Here is a 20,985-nt window from a genome sequence, read left to right as displayed (position 1 = left end):
AGTACAGCACAGGTTCCCAAATGCTGGTCACTAATCTGTTAATTGGAAAAACTGGAAACTTTTCCATGGGCCATCTACTAATTTCTAGTTTCATGGTGATTTAACTTGCCTCAGCCAATGCATAATTTTCATTAGTAGCACAGCCCAAATATGGAATCAATAATCACAAGAGTTACACAGCATCTAGCTCAGGTACTCCCCTACCCAAATACAGGACATAATTATCTTAAATTTTATCCAGAACTCCAGGCAGGAGAAAAAGAAAAAGGGGAGAAAGGAACAAAATCACAATTACTATAAACGCACAGGAAGAAAAATAAAAAATTTGTTCACCTATCCTGCAATGAAAAATGCTGTTCTAAAGGGAACACTAGTTCATTTTTATTTAATCCTAAACCTTCCTAAAACTGGTAAAGTGAGGGCTAATTTGTGATTACTTATACTGCATAAATAAGTAATCTGAAGTAATTACTGATTCTGCATGAATGCAGAATCTGAAGAACTATTTCTACTTTCAAAAGTTATATGATCTTTACTGAGAATTTAAGTCTCTGGCTCTCAATTCCCTCCATTCTTCCCCTCTGCAAGAGAAATGAAGAAGATATGTTTATAAAACTCCCTGAACTTCTGAGACTGTATGCCTAATCACCCTCAGATCAGGCAAAGTAAAGCAGCTTATTCACAACTCTCAGAGAGCAAAGAAACCAGAATCCTAGAGATGAAATCATACATATCTCCTGATAAATTCCCAGTTCTTCTGACTAAGTATTTCCCCCCATAATCCCAGACACTATAACTGTCAGTCATTTTTGGTCTGTTATTCCAATATGAAAATGTCCAACTTAAGCACCATAAAAGTCTTGGGAAAAAGACTTTTTTTAATGCTGGTAGACTCAGGGGACTGATAATGGAATTAGGAACCTTTCATCTTAAAATGGTTCCTTGGGAACAGAAAGCAGCATGCATTTTTTCTGGATAACCCATCCCCCACTCCCCCTTTCTCCTCAGGTGGTGCCAAAACATCTAGAAGGCAGCTGTAGTCAGTATTTCCACCACATCCAAAAATCGAGCAGGGTAGTCAGATACCTATCAACTCCAGTGCTTAAGAAACTGCATAGAATCCCCTGGGGATTTTGTTAAAATAGGGATTATGAGTCAATAATCTGGGGTGGGGCCTAAGATTCTGCATTTTTAGCAGCTCCCAGGTATGCTTATACTGCTGATCCATGAGCCTTACTTTGAGAACCAAGGATGGAGTCTACGTTATCTATGCGATTTAATTTGAGAGACCACAAAAATTCTACATCACCCAGAAATCTCACTCTTTGCTCACCTAGGGCAGTATCAAAAATACCAAAATAAAAAAAGACGGAGAGGAGGGAGGAAAACAAAGTCCAATTTCCTTTATCTGTTTGCCCAGATCTAACACTGTATTAGATCACACTTACAGGCTAAAGTTTGACTAGTTCTAGCTTTGTACCTACACTACAATACTAAAGCAGCTATGTATTTGTCACAGGATCCTAACAATAACTGTGAACTAATGCAGAGCAGATTTAATTATTATGTTAGAAAAGGAGAAATTGATCAAGTTACATAACTTGCTCATGGTCTCTTGACCCCGGAGGAGTCAAATCCAGAAATCATTCTCAAGTTTTCTGATTCCAAATCTAGAGTCTGTCTTCTCCCAACCTAGACAATTTTTCTTTGATATTGTAACACAATTGTTCTAGCTGTTGCTACAGCAATAACAAATATATCAAAGACATATGGGGTTGTACATACTACACCCTAAATGAGTTGTGTGTTGTTTTTTTACTCTGGAAAATAAGCCTAAATTCTTTTGGATAACATATAGTGAAATAAAAGAACTAGAATTCTCAAGATTTCATTCAACTATGGAGAGATATTTTTGATCAACAATGTTAATAAACAATGTCAGTTATCAGGTCAAAGTGTTCCACAACTGAGAATCCCAGAGTAATTCCACAATAATGAGGAAGGCAATGGGGATTCCCTATGACAGAGTGAGAAATGAGACGCACTCCTCACCCCATCCCCACCCCAGTCACTGACATTCTCAAAGAAAAGCTGTTTCTGGGGTGTGAGTTCAACGGCCCCAGCACCCAGAAAAAATATCTGGTAGGTAGAAGGTGCTCCAAAAATATATATATTTTTTATTGAAGTCTTATTGTAACAATAATATGCAGTTTAATAAATGTCATATTTATTTTGTTTAAATATGTGATACCCTAACATTTCTTCCTTGATAAGTGGATTATTTTTCACATTAAGTGGGTTAAAAGTTGTTTTGAAAATCTTAATCCTTGAGAGAACTAGAGACACTCTGCTCTTTACAAACTAACTAAAAATTACCCTTTAGTATCTTGAAAGATAAAACCTAAATGTAATAAATCCTCCTCTACATAACATCATGTTGAATCAAATAAGATAAAAAGAACCAATGGCCCATGAGTATTTCAAGCCTGCTCTTCATGATACCATAGTGGTCTAATTTCTGATTTTCTTTCAGATCTTGACTCAAACAGCATTTCATGACAAAAGTTCCACATGGCACCATATGCCTCCCTTTCCATGAGGCTTCAGGTAGTATAATGTTTAGTATCTGTCCTACCTGTCTCCGTGATTAGACTGCACTCCCTTTGCAGACAGGGTCCATGTCTGCTTTGCTCACAAATGTATCCACTGCACCTGCCTAGTCACGATCCTCACTATGGCTAGGAGTTCCTAAAAACTAGCAAACTCCTTCTAAAATCATTTCATTCTGCAAAGTCTCACTACCTTCACACAAAGAAAGATGGGGACAGACATTTCTTCGGTAGATTTCACAGAGGCACACCACACCATATCATACCACATGGATTCAAGCCCTCTAGGAAATTTCAGAAGAAATCAGTTGAAATTCACAGCAATGCAAATAAAATATAAGTTCCTATTCTGGACCACAGAAGACCTGGGGTACATGGAGTAGTGATGAGCAAACCCACGACTTATATAGTAAGAGACAGAAACTAAGCTGAAATGCAGAAAAAAGAAAACATCACGTTTGACACTTAAATTCGGATTTAGTAAATAAAATAAAAAAACATCACTGCAATGGTATTTTAAAAAACATCAGTGTTTTACACTGTTTTTAACAATGCAGGAGGCTCAAACCACCTTCATCGTTCGCATTCAGCCTAACAAAGAGCAAATCAAATTCAAGTTAATTAAGAACTAATGCCAGAGTGGGAACAAAAAATTGATCACCCAAACTTGCTATTGGCAATTCTTATTCAATATTTGTCAGAGGGAGGGTAGTGCGATGGTGGCTCAGTGGCAGAATTCTCGCCTGCCATACCAGAGACCCAGGGTCCGACTCCTGGTACCTGCCCATGCAAAATAAAAACAACATAAAAACAATATTTGTAAGAGGGAAAAAAAGACAGCCATACTTAAAATTTAAGTATTTAAGCCATACTTAAAATATTGGGACCATTTAGGAATTTCACCTATGCATGCTCTTTTCCCACAATCCATCTATGAAAAAAGTCATTATTTGTATAGCCTGTAAATAGAAAACAGCCTATAAATGAAGAATCTGAAGGTAAAATAGTGACAAGACTTGTGCTTTATCTTCATAGGTACATAAATACCTTTCCAAAGGCACATACTTTTCTTAACCTTACTAAAATGACCATTTTCTGCATTTAAATTTTTTAAAAAATGTTTTGTGCTATCCTTACAACTCTATCTCTGAAACATGGTACAATATTTATAAAAGATTTTCCTTAATTACGTTTTAGATTTATTAAAATGAAATTGCTGGCTAAGTACATTGGAAATAAACAGCTTTAAGGAGAGAATAGGATTAAATGTTTGTTAAGTTTTTTCATACTGTCTACCAAAAAACCTCCACCCTCATACCCCAATAACTAATGTCATTGCTATGGTTATGTGCCACTTATGATTCCTATATATTTCAGCTTTTCTTCCCTACATCTCTGCCCTACTTCTTCCTTCTGATTAGGATGTCAATTTGTCAAGGTGTTTACCCATCTCCACCCAAATATTACGGGTCAGTTGTTTCCCACCACAGATCAGTTTGGACAGGGGATGATACTATTGCTCTTTAGAAGAAATGGATCAGAAAAGGTCATCCAGGCTAGAGAGATGAGAGGATTTCTCCCAGCCACTGGGAAAATTGTTCTTCACTCTTTTATTAGCATTATGCTTGGATGTGAGCCCCGGAAGTGCTTCAGCGACTTTGCTACCAACCAGAAAAAGGCAATGTAAGAGAATTCCAGGGAAACGGGGCCAGAACTCCTTGATGAAGTCCACCTGAGACTGCTAGACTTTCACTTGTGAGAAAATAAACTTTTGTTACTATCACGCATAGCAGTTCCAGTTGGATATTCTCTCTCCTCTACACAAAAGCATACTAAAGGATACATTCTCATTACTTAATAACTATTCAACTAGGTTTCAATAACAATTTTAAGTAGCAAATAACATGGTGCCATTTGCTTTCAAATACTGCTTTTGAAACATAATGCATATTATGGTTCAGGAACTAGATGAAATTAACTAAGGAATTAGCCTCCTGACTTCATATGGTTACAGGGAAAAAGAGAAGAAGGGAAAAATAATTGAGGTGCTTCCTTTTTTTCTTTAGGCAATTTCCCAGCAACTCATAAAATCTCACAAACACAGTAAAAACTCAAATGTTTAGAAAATAAATTCTTCTCTTTTTTTAGCATAGAGCAAAATATTAAGTATCTGGTGAACTGGGAAAATCAGAGAGGTCTGGTTCTGTGACTAGGAAAAGCATTTAACTACCTTAGGGTTTAGTTTGTTCATCTCCAAATAAAAGGGTTTTTCTGATTCAAACATTTCATCATTATTGGTATATTATCATGGCTGTTTGCAAAAGATTTGTGAAGATAAAAGAAACTGTGCTCTAAAGTAACTGATTGTTAAAAATGCTCACAGATTAATAGTTGAAGTCAGGTCACCAGGACACTCAATTTCATTCCTTTTAAAACTTGGCATTAATTCTCAACAATCAGAAAGTTATGTACCCCACAGCAGTTATGTGATATGTTTTTAAAATAAGGTATTAAAGGCATATATTCTCTTTCAAAGGTTAACATATAACTGAAAATATAAGGTAGATAGATTAATTTTGATTTCATGATTTCCTCTTAATTTATTTTGTTCTCTTGAAGTGAATTATGAAGAACTGAGATATAATGTAATACAACAGAAAATTTAGACATTTTATAGCAAATGGAATATCTATATAGCAGCAGTGTGTTTTTTTTTCCTGACCATTCATTATTTAACAAGTACAGTGTCTTAACACTTTACCTATCTGATTTAACTTAATCCTCATAGCAACTCAAATGTCACCCATGTTAAGCCTAAGGAAACAATTTCAGATAGGCTAAGTAAATTCGCAAGGTCAGGGGACTAGTATATCTTTCACCTCCACCATCATATTATAAATATCCCCTTCCTCTCAAATAATGAGAACTTTTTTTTCCCACATGAGTTTACATGGTAGAACAACACTTCAGTGGACATGCACACAAAAATCATCTCATGCATTTTAGGAAGGAACTGTTTACAGGATTTATATTAATCACTATAACCTTTCAAAAAAATCATTTATTACTGCTTATATGAGCCTGGTACCTTATACCGCATGTGAAGAGCCAGGACCAGTTAGCTATAGGGAGAATCTCCCTTAGCTTCGTCTCATTCTACAGCTCTTCATTTTCAAAACATCAACCAATCTGCTTCAGATTGCTACATGGATAGAATGGCAGAAAGACAAAAAACAAATTTAAAAACCTATACTTGGGTGGTGATGATGATAGGCAGATAATGTTTCTCCCACAATTGAACTTACCTGAGGAAGGCTTTATTACTCTCTAAGGGTAGAATAAAGATGTTTAAAGATAATCCAGAACATCAGAGGGCTTAAGAATTGTGGCAGCAACTATAGTACAGAAAGCGACTTGTCTGGAGTTGAGGAATAAATCACCTGCAACCCTGGATGGGAATACAGATTTAAGGTGGTTTTCCCACTAAACTTACCCTCTCTGCAGAGAACAAAGCAACAAGAAAGAGAAGCCATAAATATTACCTTCACAACAACAAAATTCTTTCAAGTTCAGTGACACTGTGTTTATATGTATTAAAAGTATGGGATGGAGGCCCCCAGAAACTTAAGGAGCAGCCAGTGCTGCATATATAGGAGGGACCGACCTGTGGCAGGCTTCAATTATTTGTAGAACAAAATGCTAAATTTTAGGCAGGAGCCCATTTCAGCTTTGCTCATTTATATGGTTTAGCATATCTTTCTTTGAGAGCAACACAAAAATGTTACTTTTGTTCCCATATAGTAAAACAGTGCTGCTCTCCTCTCCTCCAGATTTATAAACGAAGAACAAAAAACTTGGGTAACACTCCAGAGCAAAATGACGAATTTCCCTTCCAACAAAAGAAACAAATGTTAGAACAAGTAGACCTCATTTAAAGAATGGTCTTTATCAAGAACTAGAGGATTCTATCAAGTTATTAATACTAGCAAAAACTTCCCTGGGTAAAAAAAAAAAAAAAGTCTCCCTAAAAGAAATAGTTTGTGATATTGTCACACCAACACAAGTACTTCCTTCCTCCTTGGAAGAGGGTCCTTCTGTAGCACAGCAGAGAACAAAGAGAAGCATTCATTTGTTGCATTCCAAGTTTATGTGACTCTAGGCATCTTTTGTGGGTCTCTGTATGTGTGCAGGTACTCTGATGTATTAGGAGAGACAGCAAAATACAAAAGAGCTTTCTCAGTATAACATTAAAATAATAATAAAGGTTTTCATTTGTATTCTCTTTATTCACTAATCTTTGGTATGAATAACATCAAATTCATTATCAAAACCACAGTTTTCCAGTTTCTATCTTTTAAAGCAGTTTTTCAGAACTTATGCCCATGGTAATAGATTAACCAAATCACCTCAGTGTAATATTTATCTTCAGCCCACTCTGCCCAGCAGCAGGATATTCAACGGTTCAAAAAAATCTTATTGTAATTTTACAATCTCTTACACTAAAATACAAGTGGGTCTTCTGCTCTTTTCAGATACTTTTCTCTATTTTTAAAGGAAAAAGAAAAGCAGGGGTGAAGAATGGCTTGGCAATTAACCACAATTTCAATTAACAGCCCTGTTGCTGTTTATCTCTGATAGGCATGAAGTTTCCAAGATTATGTCTGCTAAGCTCATTAGAAGGAGCTCCAGGAAACATTAGCTTCATGACATACAGTATTTGGATGAAGCATTAACAGAAAACACAAATGCCCCAAGTCACCAGGATCTTGACTCTACAGCACTCATCACTTCAACAGATTCTTGCATGGCTAAAAGCCACTTGTGTCCACCCACCTTCATTAGAGCTGAGACATGGGGAGACCACCGGGAATCTGTCCCTATGAAGGCTGCACCCGGTAAATCACTCACCAGGATTCAGAACACCTGGATGCAGACTGACAGATTTTTGGCAGCTTTAGAAGCTTTTCAAGCTATGCGAGGTGATGAAGCCACCTGTATCAGATAACTTCTATAAATAAGCACAGAAGAAATCAGAGTGATGCAGAAATGGGCAGTATTACTAGTTGAAATCTAGCCATAAAGGAATCACTATTAATTTTATCCTATATTATTTAGTAGATAATCCTGTGTGAAATGCTTAACACCTAGAAAACAAATTTCTTAAACTAATAGCTTTTGTGTGTAAGTTTCCATATTTGAAAGGATTCAACCATGTTCTTCTTTCCATACCTTGAAAACAGACCTTATGTTCAAGATTAAATTCCCACATCTTCTCTAAAGCAATCAGCATTTTCCTTTTCCTGAAGACATGCAAATGGTATTTAAGCAAAACATCTTCCTAGACATTTATATACACACACTTTCTTTTTGAGGAAAACAGCAGGTTCTTGAAAATAGCCAAAGGATTGTATTACATTATTGTACCAAAATCCAAAATTTTTAGTAATCTTTGGTTTTTCATTTCGTTTCTTTCTTTCTTTGATTTTCTTTCTTGACAGTGGCATTTTCCCACTTAAAATACAATAACTAGAGGACTAATAAGTTTTCTATGGCTCCTGATTATCATACATGTACATGCTAGAGTTAGCTCCCAAGTTTATCAGAATTTTAACAAATGACTTAAAACACTGAGATGGTTTAAACAGTGACTTCCTTTTACCCTTCCTAAAATTGTTGTTAAACTGAGCTAGGCATTTACATGCATTATTTATCATTCTCACCAAAACTTTGCATTAAGGAAAGTATAACCATTTCCTAGATGAAGTAACCAGATCTTTAGGAATTTAAATTACTTGCCTAAGGCCACAAGGCTGACTAATTGGTAAAGCTAAGATTTGAGCCCAGTTCTGTTTAGATCCAAAGGCCATAGGAAAATACCCTCTTGTCCCATTAACACAAACATGACACGTGAGCATATTAGTTAGAAAACGGAAGACAGATATCATTAAAGATGATATTTCTTTCTCCAGGCTTAGAAATTTCTGTTTTATAAACTTCTTATGGCAGAAAAGATCAGTCTACAAACTTGTTTTATTACCGCTTAACGGGAATGCTCAACGGATTCCCTAGGGAAGGCACTTGAGTACACTGGTAGAGAACCTGGCAATGTTTGATTTGGAGAAGTCACCACACTATTTTCTTAAGAACATCTTTGATTTACAGTCGGCATCTATAATTTCCCTCTAGACGTCTGCAGCGCCGTTTATGATTCAGATAGCACACCTAACACTTCACACAAACATGATCTTAGAAATCACAGTTCGTATTGTCAAAATGCATTCTACTCTCTGTATGAATTTGTTGTTGCAGGGCTAACAGAGTTAAAGAAAGCTAGATAGATGGCTTTTCTTTGTGATAATCTGGATGAGGTGAAAGATATAAGAATTCAGTGGATTATTAAAAAAATGAAAAATGACACTAAGGGCAAAATTCATGGCAAAAAGTTTACATTCCAGTAGGCCAGAAAATTCCAATTCTAGATTTATGTTTGATTATGTTTTCAGACTACATGCTGATGGCTTTTAAAAGTGCAGGGTTGATACTGGCTGGCTGCAATGTCAACTGATTTGATTCTCTTCTGTTAGGGGCAAATATTCAAGAGGAAAAGTCAAAAGGTCATTTTGGCTTCAAAACTTTTAAATACTTATTCTTTCCTAAGGGTTAGTTATTATAATGAGTGTTGAAACACAATAAAACAATGTGCTAAGCCATATATACTTTAGCTTGTCTAGACCCATGTTTTGGCAGTAGAGTCACCTTAGGATAGTTTCTCCTAAGTGCAATGCTCTCTACAAAAGCCTTTGTACAAATATGTTTACTTGTGAAAATGACACTAGCAAATAGTTAAATACCATATGCCACAAGTCATGGAAAATAGAGTTTAACTACAGTTCACATAAAACTGAGAACTCGAAGAAGGTTATTTTGAAAATGTACACAAATAAATTTTTAAAACATTTAAGGGCATTTTGGAGTTCAAACTTACAACCGTGAGGCTAAAAGCAGCAGATGCTGGCATTTGGGTGCCGGGTGGATGCCATGACAACATAAAGAATCACGGTCTAGGAGAGTGGGGACATTGATTTAATGCTTCGGTATTTGAAATAAATGAGACATTGAAATGATTGGGATGGAAAAATAAAATATCAATGATAACCTCAAAAATATAAACTACTTCTTTCTACTGGCCAAATTTAAATATATTAACTTTCTCTTTTATAATCCTTCCCTCTCAGAGGGCTTTGCATGTAGTAGGTTCTTAGTAAATAGTTCATTCAGTGATACCTCACTTCTCATTCAAATTGAGCACATTATATGATTTAGGATTTTCCCATCCACAGGGTTAGCTGAATGAAAATCGTTCTTGGCTAGGAGAGTACCTCATTGAACCTAACAAACACAATGGGGCTCAATATAATATTCACCTCTACACAGCCTTGTACTTCAAAACAGTCTTCATCTCATAAAACATGCAAGGCCTATTTTCTCCAAGTTTTAACCATTTGAAAAAGGACAGTAATTCACAGCACTCTATGAGAGAACAATTTAAAACATTGGTTAAAAACTAAACAAGTAGCCAAAAAGTAATCATTTGGAGAAAAAAGAAAGAAACTGGAACTTAAAGCCATGGATACTATTTTCACCAAACACAATATTAAACAATAGAACCTAATTATACTTAATATTTTTTTTATTTCTAAGTATTTTAACTTGAATTATATATACACATATTTACCTACACTAGTACGCTAAATACTATTTTGTCATGTCCGCTGATACACAACATTATATGGAAAACAAAATTTCTTTTCCTCTGGGTTAACAAGCATTGGAAGGCAAAAGAAAGAAGCATTTGCAATGAGGAATTTTATATCAGAAGGAAAGAAGCTGAGGTAGAAACATCAACAATCAGATCAGTAGATGGTGTCTACATTTGTACTTAAAAAAAATAAGAACCCTAAATTCAGTTTGAAATAGTGGTAAATGAAAGCGAGAGGTAAGGGGTATGGTATGTATAGTCTTTTTTTTCTCTATTATCATTTTATTTCTTTTTCTGTTGTCTTTTTATTTCTTTTTCTAAATCAATGCAAATGTACTAAGAAATGATAAATATGCAAATATGTGATGATATTAAGAATTACTGATTATATATGTAGAATGGAATGATATCTAAATGTCTTGTTTGTTAATTTTTTTTAATTAATAAAAAAAGTTAAAAAAAAAATAAGAACCTAATAATTAGTCTTAGTTAAATTGCTAATAATAAAATTTTGCCCTGATAGGTCTGGTCACAATGTCATGAGGTAAACTGCAACAGACTTAGTCTAAATTTCGCACTTGAGAGATTTCTCAATTAAGAAAACATTAATTCCATTTAATACTCAGTTTATACTTAGGTTGTAGGGACCTAGAATTCTCATTCAGGTTTTTGGAGGTAGTTAAAAAAAGCTTTCTTCATATGTGAATATCTAACCTCAAAATAGTAAAAGTAGAAAATGCTGATTTAAAAAACTTAATCATGCTCAAAGCATGTAATAAAAGTTAATGTAAAAAGTTGGTTTACAAACAATATGAGTTTTTAGTTCTATTCCTTTCAACTTCAAAAATGAATTTTAAAGCAAAACGTGCAAGAATCTTGAATTACCTTGTTAGAAGACTTTTTCCCTCAAAGATTCCATTTAGGCTTACTTTGCTGTTCATGATCTCCAGTTATAAATGTAGTCACTTATTTCCACGTGCCATAAAGATGATTTCCCCAGTAACAGTATTTGAGTAAGCTGGTCCAGTCTTAGGATGCAGCCCACAGTCAACAAGCTCCTTATGAACAATCTTCTTATCCAGTACTTTGTGCACTGGTGGTGACCCACTGGTGGTGGGTATCTGTTAAATACAGCAGTTGGCTCATGAGTATACAGTCCTGAAGAAAAAGATCCACTCTGTGAAGATTTGAGTAGCAAAGTCAAAAAATGTAGAGAATGAAGCATGATAGGCCCTGTAATCTCCAAACTAAATTGATCCTTGTATCCAGAATGAATTTGTTTCTTCACATTTACACTTCGTGCCTCAAGCATTTGCATTTTGGCACCTCCAAAAAGCTGTAGGGGATGAGAGGGTTGGTGGAAGTCCTGCCTGTGGACTAGAGGCAGCAACGAAACTTTCACAGTTGATCAAAAAATGGAGTAAAGGTGTTACTTACTTTCACCAATACAACAGACTCAGGTCTGCGATTCATTTGCACTTCATGTTTCTCTCTACGCAACTTGAGAGTGTGCTTGGTTTTCTAGTTTTGCCTTGCACACCCATCTCCTCCAGTCAGGAAAAACTTTCCTCTATCTTCCTCACTGATTACTTGCTCTTCCCCGGGTTGAAAGCTTGTTCCAGATGCTTTCTTCTTTTTATGGTCATTTTCTTTTATTAAAGGCAGAGAAAATTCAATACCTTCATTTTTCATAGCTTCTTTTCAACCTCTAGTTGTGGGAGATACGAAAGGTGTGATTATATCATATCCTGCTGCATGGGCCAGGACAGTAAACCGGGAGGTACAACGTAGAAATGGAGGCAAAGTTTTGTCTTCAGCAGATTACATAGAGAAGTAAAGCTCACAGACCAGTCGCTCATTAAAATGCGTTGTAGGGCTTCATCATTTGACCAAGGGCTTGTCTTTCCAGCCTTCTTTTTTATCAGCTCCAATACGAGGAGAAGTGGTAGCCGGGCAAGGAAGGACGGAGCCAAAACATAAGGCTCTGCTGGAAGGCGCGGAGCTCAGTGGACGGTTCGGGATCCGGTATGCTCTGAGGCAAAGGAACTTCTGTTGCCCTACAAGTGCTGGACAAGACCTTGTGCCTCTTCCGGACTTGCAAATGATCTTGGGTAAATGAGTAATGGTTGTTCTTTCAGGAAACGGCTCCTCCCACAGCAAATCATTTTCATGATGAGAATCTCAACACGGGCCGGGCGCCTCCTGCTGGCCGCGGGGTCGGCCCGTCCGGGCGGTCCGCGAGAGCAGCGGCTGGTGGTCCAGGCGGGCGAAGCGGTTCCTCCCAGCCGCGGGGTCCGCGGGGTCCACGGTGCCGCCTCTGCCGTCCGGACGGGCCATTTTTAAATGAAATTATTACTCATACTATCAACGAAGGCCATTTTCCTCTGAGATCCTAGTGGAAAACTCATGCGGAAGACATAAAACCAGAGAACAGGAAAATGGAAGGTGGAAAAAACCAATGGCATTTAGAGTCAACGTTTTCCACAAATTTTCATTTTATAGATGAGATTATATTAAAACAAGGTTTTTTTAAGAAAACATTCCAAATAATTAAACCCTTTCTGATGGGGTTCGTCCACTACTTTTTTTTTTTTTTTTTTTTTTTTGTGGTGCGGAATCGGTAGCCCGCCTGGAAGGTGAATATTCTACCATTGAACCATCAACTACTTTTAAAAGCGAGTATAAAGGCAACAATTTGTAATCTGAGCCTTTGGATGCACAGGCAATCTCATCACTATTACACCTATCTAGTATTGCATACTGGAACATTAAAAAAAAAAAACCCTACAAAATACACGGATTGCAATTTATATTCACATCAGTTACATTTCAATCTATTTTCTTACCTACACTGAAAAAATACAATTTTTATCAAAAGTTAAAATAATGAAAATTAAAAAAAATAATGAAAACAAACAAGATGGTTGATTTACAATGCTTCTTTGTAATTTAACAGATTACAAAAGGAAATAAAAGCTCTGTGTGGATGGACCATCACCAAGTGTTAGTAATTCAGATTGGAATAATATCAGATGCTTGCTAACCAACCAGAACCACTAGATGGATGAGGAGAAACAATTCCTAAGGTGTATCTATTATTATTGGTTTGAATAGTTTGGTAGGACCATAATATATTCTAGATTATAACAAACTCATGCTATCCATCACTGCAGCAGAAAACCTAATATGAAAGTGCCTTTTAAATTCTGGATTTAGATCATCCTTCTTTACTTCTCCAATATTCTATCCTATGTAGAAATACATGTAATATATGATTAAATTCATTAAATGAACTGAAAAATATAGTGCGAATATTCCTGTCCTGTTTGAGAACAATGTAAAGTTACCAGGTCAATTTCAATGCCTTTTTAAAGAAACTGGAACAAATTAATGTACCTGAACATAATCTAATGCTTGACATGTGGTATTAATACAATAAAGGTAAATGTTTTGATGAGTTGAAAGGAATTCTAAGACCTATCAGACAATAAAAACTTATATTCAAAGACACAAGAACGGAAACTAAAAAAGAAACATGGCTACAAAACACAAAGTCACTTTCCGGAGCCATACCACAGCTATCTTCTATTATATCCCCCATACATTTTCATTTGCATGCAATCTTTAAAGAACACTTACTTTACTGGAATGAACCTTATAAATTGTCGATATATAAAATGAAAAGGCCCATAGCAGATCTGCCCATCTCAGATTATAAGCAACTAAATATCAGGGATAAGAAACATGGGTTTCCTCAGATCAGATCCCAACATCAAACCATTTCTGCTGGCATACATATAAAGAATTCTTACTAACCGTACTGAACCTAAATTAAAAGAATTTTTGAAAATTGGGGAAACATATCACCCTGTCTTCCTTGATTCACCCTTAAATAAGATTTCAAAACTAGACTGAATAAAAATGAACCAATTATAGTTTTTTTCTTCTTTTGGTTATGTGGAGTAGGCATAGCACATTAAATCTAATGTAACCCTCCATGTACTTATGTAACAATCTTGAAATCTTAATGAATTTCCCAGGGATTTAATTTCTTTACTACCCAAGCCCAGTGAGGACATGAATACATAAGCTTTTTTTAAGTCAATGTGAGTCATCACATCCAAGCTTCAATTGCATACTGTAATTCTTCTCATAGTATTCCTGCAAGAACCAGCTTCTGTACTCATTGTTAAGCAGAACATTATGTTATAAAGCAGCTATGCTCATTACTGGACATTCTAGTTGTTAAAGTCCCTACCCTCACCCCATCCCCACCAATTATTGCACTTAAAATACTTAATACATTAAAATCCATTACATTGATTCTACCTCCGCTTTCTATAGTAATACGCAGGCCTTTTTTTAAAATGGCAACATTGTAAATAATTGGAAACAGGTGTTACGGTTCCCAGTCATCTCCTCTAGGCTACACATCCCCACTTCAACTGGTTTTGACAGGATTCCAGACTTCTGGCACTCTGGATCGTTAATACCCTTCTTAAAATTATGGTGTGTTGGACAGAATACAGTATTCCCACTGGGATCCAACCAGCATGAAGTACGTCAATCTATGACTTCCTATGATGTGGACAACCTTATTTCTATTTATACTTCCTAAGAAACTCTTAAGGTTTTTTTCTTTCCTTCAGTTAAGTGGTTGCATCATACAGTTGGCTCAAATTAAGTAGGTAGTCAAGTGAAACCTCCAGATGTTTTTCACAAACTGAAAATTTTCATATTCAGTTCTCATTTGGAGCCAGCAAACACTTGCTCCAGTGACAGACAGAGAATTCAAATGTGTAGCAGATTGCAGGAGAGGGGAATAAATATCTGGGATAATTCACTATATTTTGTTACAAAAAGTCTTAGTTGCCTCTCTCATTGCTTCAAATTTCATCCACAGAATTACATATTGTCCCTTCAATGAAGCCTATACATTCCAAATTATTTATATATTTATCTTATCACTTGTGCTTTATTTAGTATGTGCTGGTCACCACTCTAAGTGCTTTAAAAATATTAACTCATTTAATCTGGATAACAATCTTATGTATACACTTAGCAAATGAAGTAATTGAAGCATAGACAAGTTAAAAAACTTGCCAAAATAACTTAGCCAGTAAGAAGCAGAGTTAGGATTCAAGACCAGGTAGACTAGCTCCAGAATTGGTGCTCATAATCATTATATTACACTGCCTCTTTACCATAAATAAATGCTGAGAGAAACAGGCATGGGCCAAACATTTGGGATACCACCACCACCACCATCATCATCATCATCGTACTTCCCTATGTTTGCCTTAATTCCATCAAATAGAACCATGACAAGCACACAAAAATAGGTCATAGACATGCTGAACATGACTTTAAAATGAAACCTAAATATAAAGGTCACTTCTAGGGCTGTTGTAAAGACTAAATAAATTATTATCTATAAAACACTTAGAATAATGTCTGGCCCAACATCAGTACTATGTAAATGTTAGCTTTTATGGCTGCATTCATGACTACAAATATGAATGTACATTCATACTTGTAAATAAAGTTCCTTAGGTCAATGAAAAATTAAAATTAATTAAATTGTGATGAGACTTGATTTCAAAAAAGTGAGTTATTCCCTTAAGTATAGAAGAGAAGCATGATGAGAACTGAAAGATGCAGAACCATCATAAACATTGCATTATGAACAAAAACCAAAAATCACTCAACCTCCTGGCACCTATCTTCTAGGGGAAAGAGCCCTTCTGATTTTTGTAAGCCACCAACCATATTGGGGATTAAAGAGAAAATTACTCTGAAAAATATGAATTACCAGCAGACATTATTGGTCACCTAAACTAATCTAAAAGCTTGGCTCTTGTTAACAATCTATTTGTGTTCCTGGTAATCCAAGATATCTAAAAAAAAAAAAAAAGCTCATTTGTTAGTACTTTCAAATGAATGACATAGGATTCCACAGATTATCATTTTTGTTCAAGATTTAGGGCTATAAACCAGTAAAACTAAAAGCATCTGATCACTGGAATTTCCTGAGCACGCTAAGTCCTCATTCAGCTGAGAAGTGTGGTTGCTTTGCCATCCATGGAGAGGTAGCAGGACTTCCTGAGTACTGTGATGGTTGGAATTCAGGATAGGAGCCTATGTCATACTGCAGTTCATTGTCATGAGGTTTTTGTATTCTTCTATTCTAGATATACTATTAATTATTAAGATTTATCAGAGTCTGTTACTGGCTGTTTGGTTTACTCTATGGTGTATCATGATAGAGCCTGCATATTTTTTATGATAATTTTCTAATAAGCAGATATTCTGACGCATATGCCTAATAGTTCCACTGTATGTCATTCATTGGGCAGATGTAAACATTATTCCACATGACTTCCTTAAGAATTACTTATTTTGCATGGACAGAGGTACTTCATTATTGATTCATCTGTGAATTAATGTTAACTGACAATGAAAGAATATCTTTTAGAAAATAAAATCATAAGTTTACATTCAGATTTTTAGTTTATAAAGTAGTCAACAATTCACCATATGCTCCTCTACATCTATGTGTCCTTATTAAATTATTTCCCTACTGAAATGGAAGCTTGTGATCTAAGGGAAGTAATTAAAAGAGGGAAGGGGACAGGAAAAGAGGGAGAAAAGGGAAATTATTATTTCCAAATGTAAAAAGGGTAAGATGCATTGTTCCAGCTGTTTCCATTAATCACCACCTTTTCCTTTCTCAACTCTACCCTTTCCCTTCATAACAACTAAGAAGTGACCACCTCATCTTACAGTCATTTTACAATAAAGTGAGAACTAATAGGATTACTACAATACTATCAAGAATTCTGAGCTAAAATTGATTAACTCTTTAAAAGTTTTACTTTTGGTAATAACTATATATATTTTTAATATAGTACCTATGATTGTGCTAAGAAGTGCAAAAACCTCAATACTTTCTACTTCAAGTTAGCATCGTCTCTCACCAACTTCCACCTCACCAAAAGATACTGCTACTTACTTATACTAGCTATTAGTTATTACTATATGTATTATCTTCTCTTTCTATGTCTCTAGCATATGAATAAAAAATCCACCTTCTATCCCCAAATTTACCATCAACAGTCATACCTTGTGGGGGTTCAGAGGCAGAAGGTCATAAAATTTTAGGTGACAGGCTCTGCACACCACTAGGAGGCTACCAGAAGTTTGAGGGCTCTATTAGGCCACTCCTAAAATAGGAATCAAACTTTTAAGAAGAGGCACAGTAATGCAGGTGACATGGGGACAATGAAAACAAGAGAGAAGCAAAGCAAAAGCAGCCACTCACCAATACTATAACTTAACGCGTGGGAGTCCACTTAACTTCTGTAATTATTTCTAAACCAGAATTTATGATTCTGAAAGTTTTTGAAGTACACCTTTGTTTGTCCAGATGCATGAGGTTGTATCCCTTTGCCACAGGAAAACAAGTTCAAGACATATGAAAAGTGTGCACTTAAAAAAAACTTCAATCCTAGCTTTACGTGTACCATAAAACAGTTCAGGATTCAAGTCCTAAGAAAGAATTCAACCAAGACAGATATGAGCATAAATGTGTGAGTCTGTGTGTGGGTATGTGTACATTGTGACTATGAAAGAGAGAGAGAAAGGGAGATGGATACATTGTCAGGGGAAAGTGACTTCCTAACAGAGCTGTCTTTTTTTTTAATTAACTTTTATATCTATGAAGATACAAGGATTTATATAGACCTCTGTCTCACATATGTATATATTTCCTCTGTATATTTAATAAATGTTGTATATTTTCATTAGTGAAGGCCTACATTTCCCTAGAGACTTGACTATAGAAAGTGACATTATTATGAAACCAAACACAAGTAAAATCAAAACAGGCTTCGTTGGCTACATATTCCAGTGATTTCCAGTATAACGTGTCTAACATCACACAACTGAAACATTAAACCATTGCTGTAACAAAATCATTATAATAAATTAGATAAGGGAATCAATATGGCAAAATTATATTTTCAAAAAAATACATGCATTATATTCTGCCAGTCATGACTAAAAAAAAAAGAGGAAATTTTAAAAAGGCAAACACATTTTAAACCAAATTCCCAAAGTCTATAGTAGTTTTGTCAGAATACTATTTACTGTTTTAACAGCTGTTGCCAAGGTAAGATATGCAAATAATCCAGATTGCCTTATAAAGTTCACATCTTCCTAAATATATAAAAATATTTATAAGTGTTTTCCATCTGGGACTCCTTAGCACAATTAGCCTGTTTAAATTTTCTTGGAGGAAGGAAGAGACAATAAAGTATTGATAGGTCTACAGCTTTCTAGTATTCTCCTAAATTTAGATTAAGCTGTTTTCATGTCCTTCTCTATTTTTTAGAACATGACCTTGGTGGAAATAAGACTTTCTTAATTTTATTTCTGACACAAGTTAACATTGTCTGAAATAGGGCACTGTGTATGTTAGAATGGGAGCCATCCATGATAACATGTTTGAATGAAAGGTTTTTGGTTTTTTTTAACATTTTTTATTGTATAGTCTAACATATATACAAAGCAAAGAAATAAAAAAGCAATAGTTTTCAAAGCACTCTTCAACAAGAAGTTACAAGACAAATCCCAGAGTTTGTCATGGCTACCATACAATACTCTCAGATTTTTCCTTCTAGCTGCTCCAGAATATAGAAGGCTAAAGGGCTTAAATATTTTTTTAGCATCACAATCGACATTTTCTTCTTTTTTTGTGAAAAATAATATATACAAAAAAAAGCTATAAATTTCAAAACACAGCACCACGCTTAGTTGTAGAACATATTTCAGAGTTTGACATGGGTTACAATTTCACAATTTTAGGTTTTTACTTCAAGCTGCTCTAAAATACTGGAGACTAAAAGAGGTATCGATTTAATGATTCGGCATTCATATTCATTTGTTAAATCCTATCTTCTCTGTATAACTGCACCATCATGAAAGGTTTGTTTTTATTCAAAGACTAAGCTAACAATATGTCAGGTATTAGATCAAATATATGACCTAAAAATTATATTAAAATTCTTTGTTCTGATTCCATGTCTTAATTCCAACAAGCACTTCAAGGGATGAATTTTCATTTTCCTATATTAAACAACAGTTTGTGCTACCATAAATTTTAAAATAAAATGTAAAGTAAATACAGCAATAGCTCTGTCTCAAAATAAAAGTGGCTTGAGACTCTTCAGTTATTATTTGATAGGAAACATACACTATTATATTGGTAAAACTCTGTAATTTAGGTGGAAAAGGGAAGGAGAATTATAACACAGTCCAAATTATCCTAGGCAGGCTGTTTTCAGAGCTTGGATTTTCCAAATATTTGCCCACTTTTCACTGTACGTTGCTCATTACCAATCTATGTTTTTAGGACTTCAAAGGCAAGCTGTTCAAAGGAGCAAGAAGCTAGACAGACATGAAACCTGAATACCACTCTAGGAACATGGAGTGCTCTGGCCCAGCCACAAAACCAGGCCCCATTTTACTCTCCCACTTCCTGGTAATAGCAAAGGTTAGAAACAGATTCTGTTCCCAGGAGCAAAAGTCAGCATGTGTTTTTGTTTTGTTTTGTTTTGTTTTGTTTTATTATTGCCAATAAAACTGAGCAGTACACACAGGTACAAGTGTTTCATGCTACTTGCTTATTCTATACCAGAGTTATAAACCCTTGAGACAGATGGCAGTATAATTGTTAAATTCTACAGATTAACTTGGCTGCAATTAAAGCCACAAACCTCACAACCAATAGCATATTCACACAGCCTTGGGTTTTGTTATCTGGTGTGAACACAGATTAAGTCTGATAAAGACATTTAGAAAAGCATTAACTCATCTGATCATCAAATTTAGAGCTACCATTGGTATAAAATCTGCCCTGAGCACCAACACATTAAAATTATATTTACACAAAGGCCAGATTAAGTGGCTAAAAGTCAACTTTTGCAGAAGTAGAAAAGTATACAAATATGCATGCATACGAATAAATGCCATGTTTTAAGGTGGTTAATTCAATGCTTTTAACAATTTTTGGACTCATGGGACATATGAATTTATCTAAAATATCTTTCTTTGCTATTTAATTTATTATCACTGTTATGATTTTACCATTACCGTGTCTTCTATTTTATTCTCATCAAACTGTGTTTCAGCTCATTCTTAAACAATTCCTATGATCATAAGAAACATTTTTCCTTTTTTTTTTTTTTTTAACCTAGTTCTACTAGTTTGGGACAGTACTGAACAAGTCTAACACCTTTTATCCATACATCCTCCCTTCCCTTATTCCTACGAAGTATAATTCAAATGCCTACCAGTTCTAGAACATCTGAGTAAAGAGGAAGACATACCCCTTTTTTAATGGCTGGCATCTTATCTGGTGTCTGACAGCAAACTGAAGTAACTAAATGTTTACCACAGGAATAGTTTTTAAACTATCAAGTACTTCTCTGATCTAATAATCATGAGATTAAACAGGATGAACTACAAAAACAATGCTTACCACAGAATTACAAAATCAGAATCTCTAGGAGCAGTGTCCAGAAACATATATGTCTAGAGGTAAATCTGGCAGCCAGG

At 35.3% G+C, this 20,985-nt stretch overlaps 1 protein-coding gene and 1 pseudogene across 2 annotated transcripts in view; both read right to left on the bottom strand.

Moving 5' to 3' along the window:
* PDE3A (phosphodiesterase 3A) overlaps window positions 1–20,985 on the bottom strand; it is a 342,518-nt gene that overhangs the window by 260,258 nt on the left and 61,275 nt on the right. Inside the window, exon 1 of one of the 2 annotated variants that reach the window (XM_077170243.1) lies at window positions 11,254–12,572. The exons of the other annotated variant lie outside the window; for it this stretch is intronic. The gene's annotated coding sequence lies outside the window, so the exon portion shown is untranslated. Of the gene's footprint in view, window positions 1–11,253; window positions 12,573–20,985 lie in introns of those variants that run through there. 2 annotated transcript variants of the gene reach the window in all.
* Window positions 11,306–12,705, bottom strand: LOC143689874 (protein downstream neighbor of Son pseudogene; annotated as a pseudogene).

Source organism: Tamandua tetradactyla, chromosome 7 (genome assembly GCF_023851605.1).
Source record: "Tamandua tetradactyla isolate mTamTet1 chromosome 7, mTamTet1.pri, whole genome shotgun sequence".
NCBI classification, from domain to species: Eukaryota; Metazoa; Chordata; class Mammalia; order Pilosa; family Myrmecophagidae; genus Tamandua; species Tamandua tetradactyla.
Note: the sequence above shows the minus strand (reverse complement) of the source record. Positions and strands in the feature narration are given on the sequence as shown.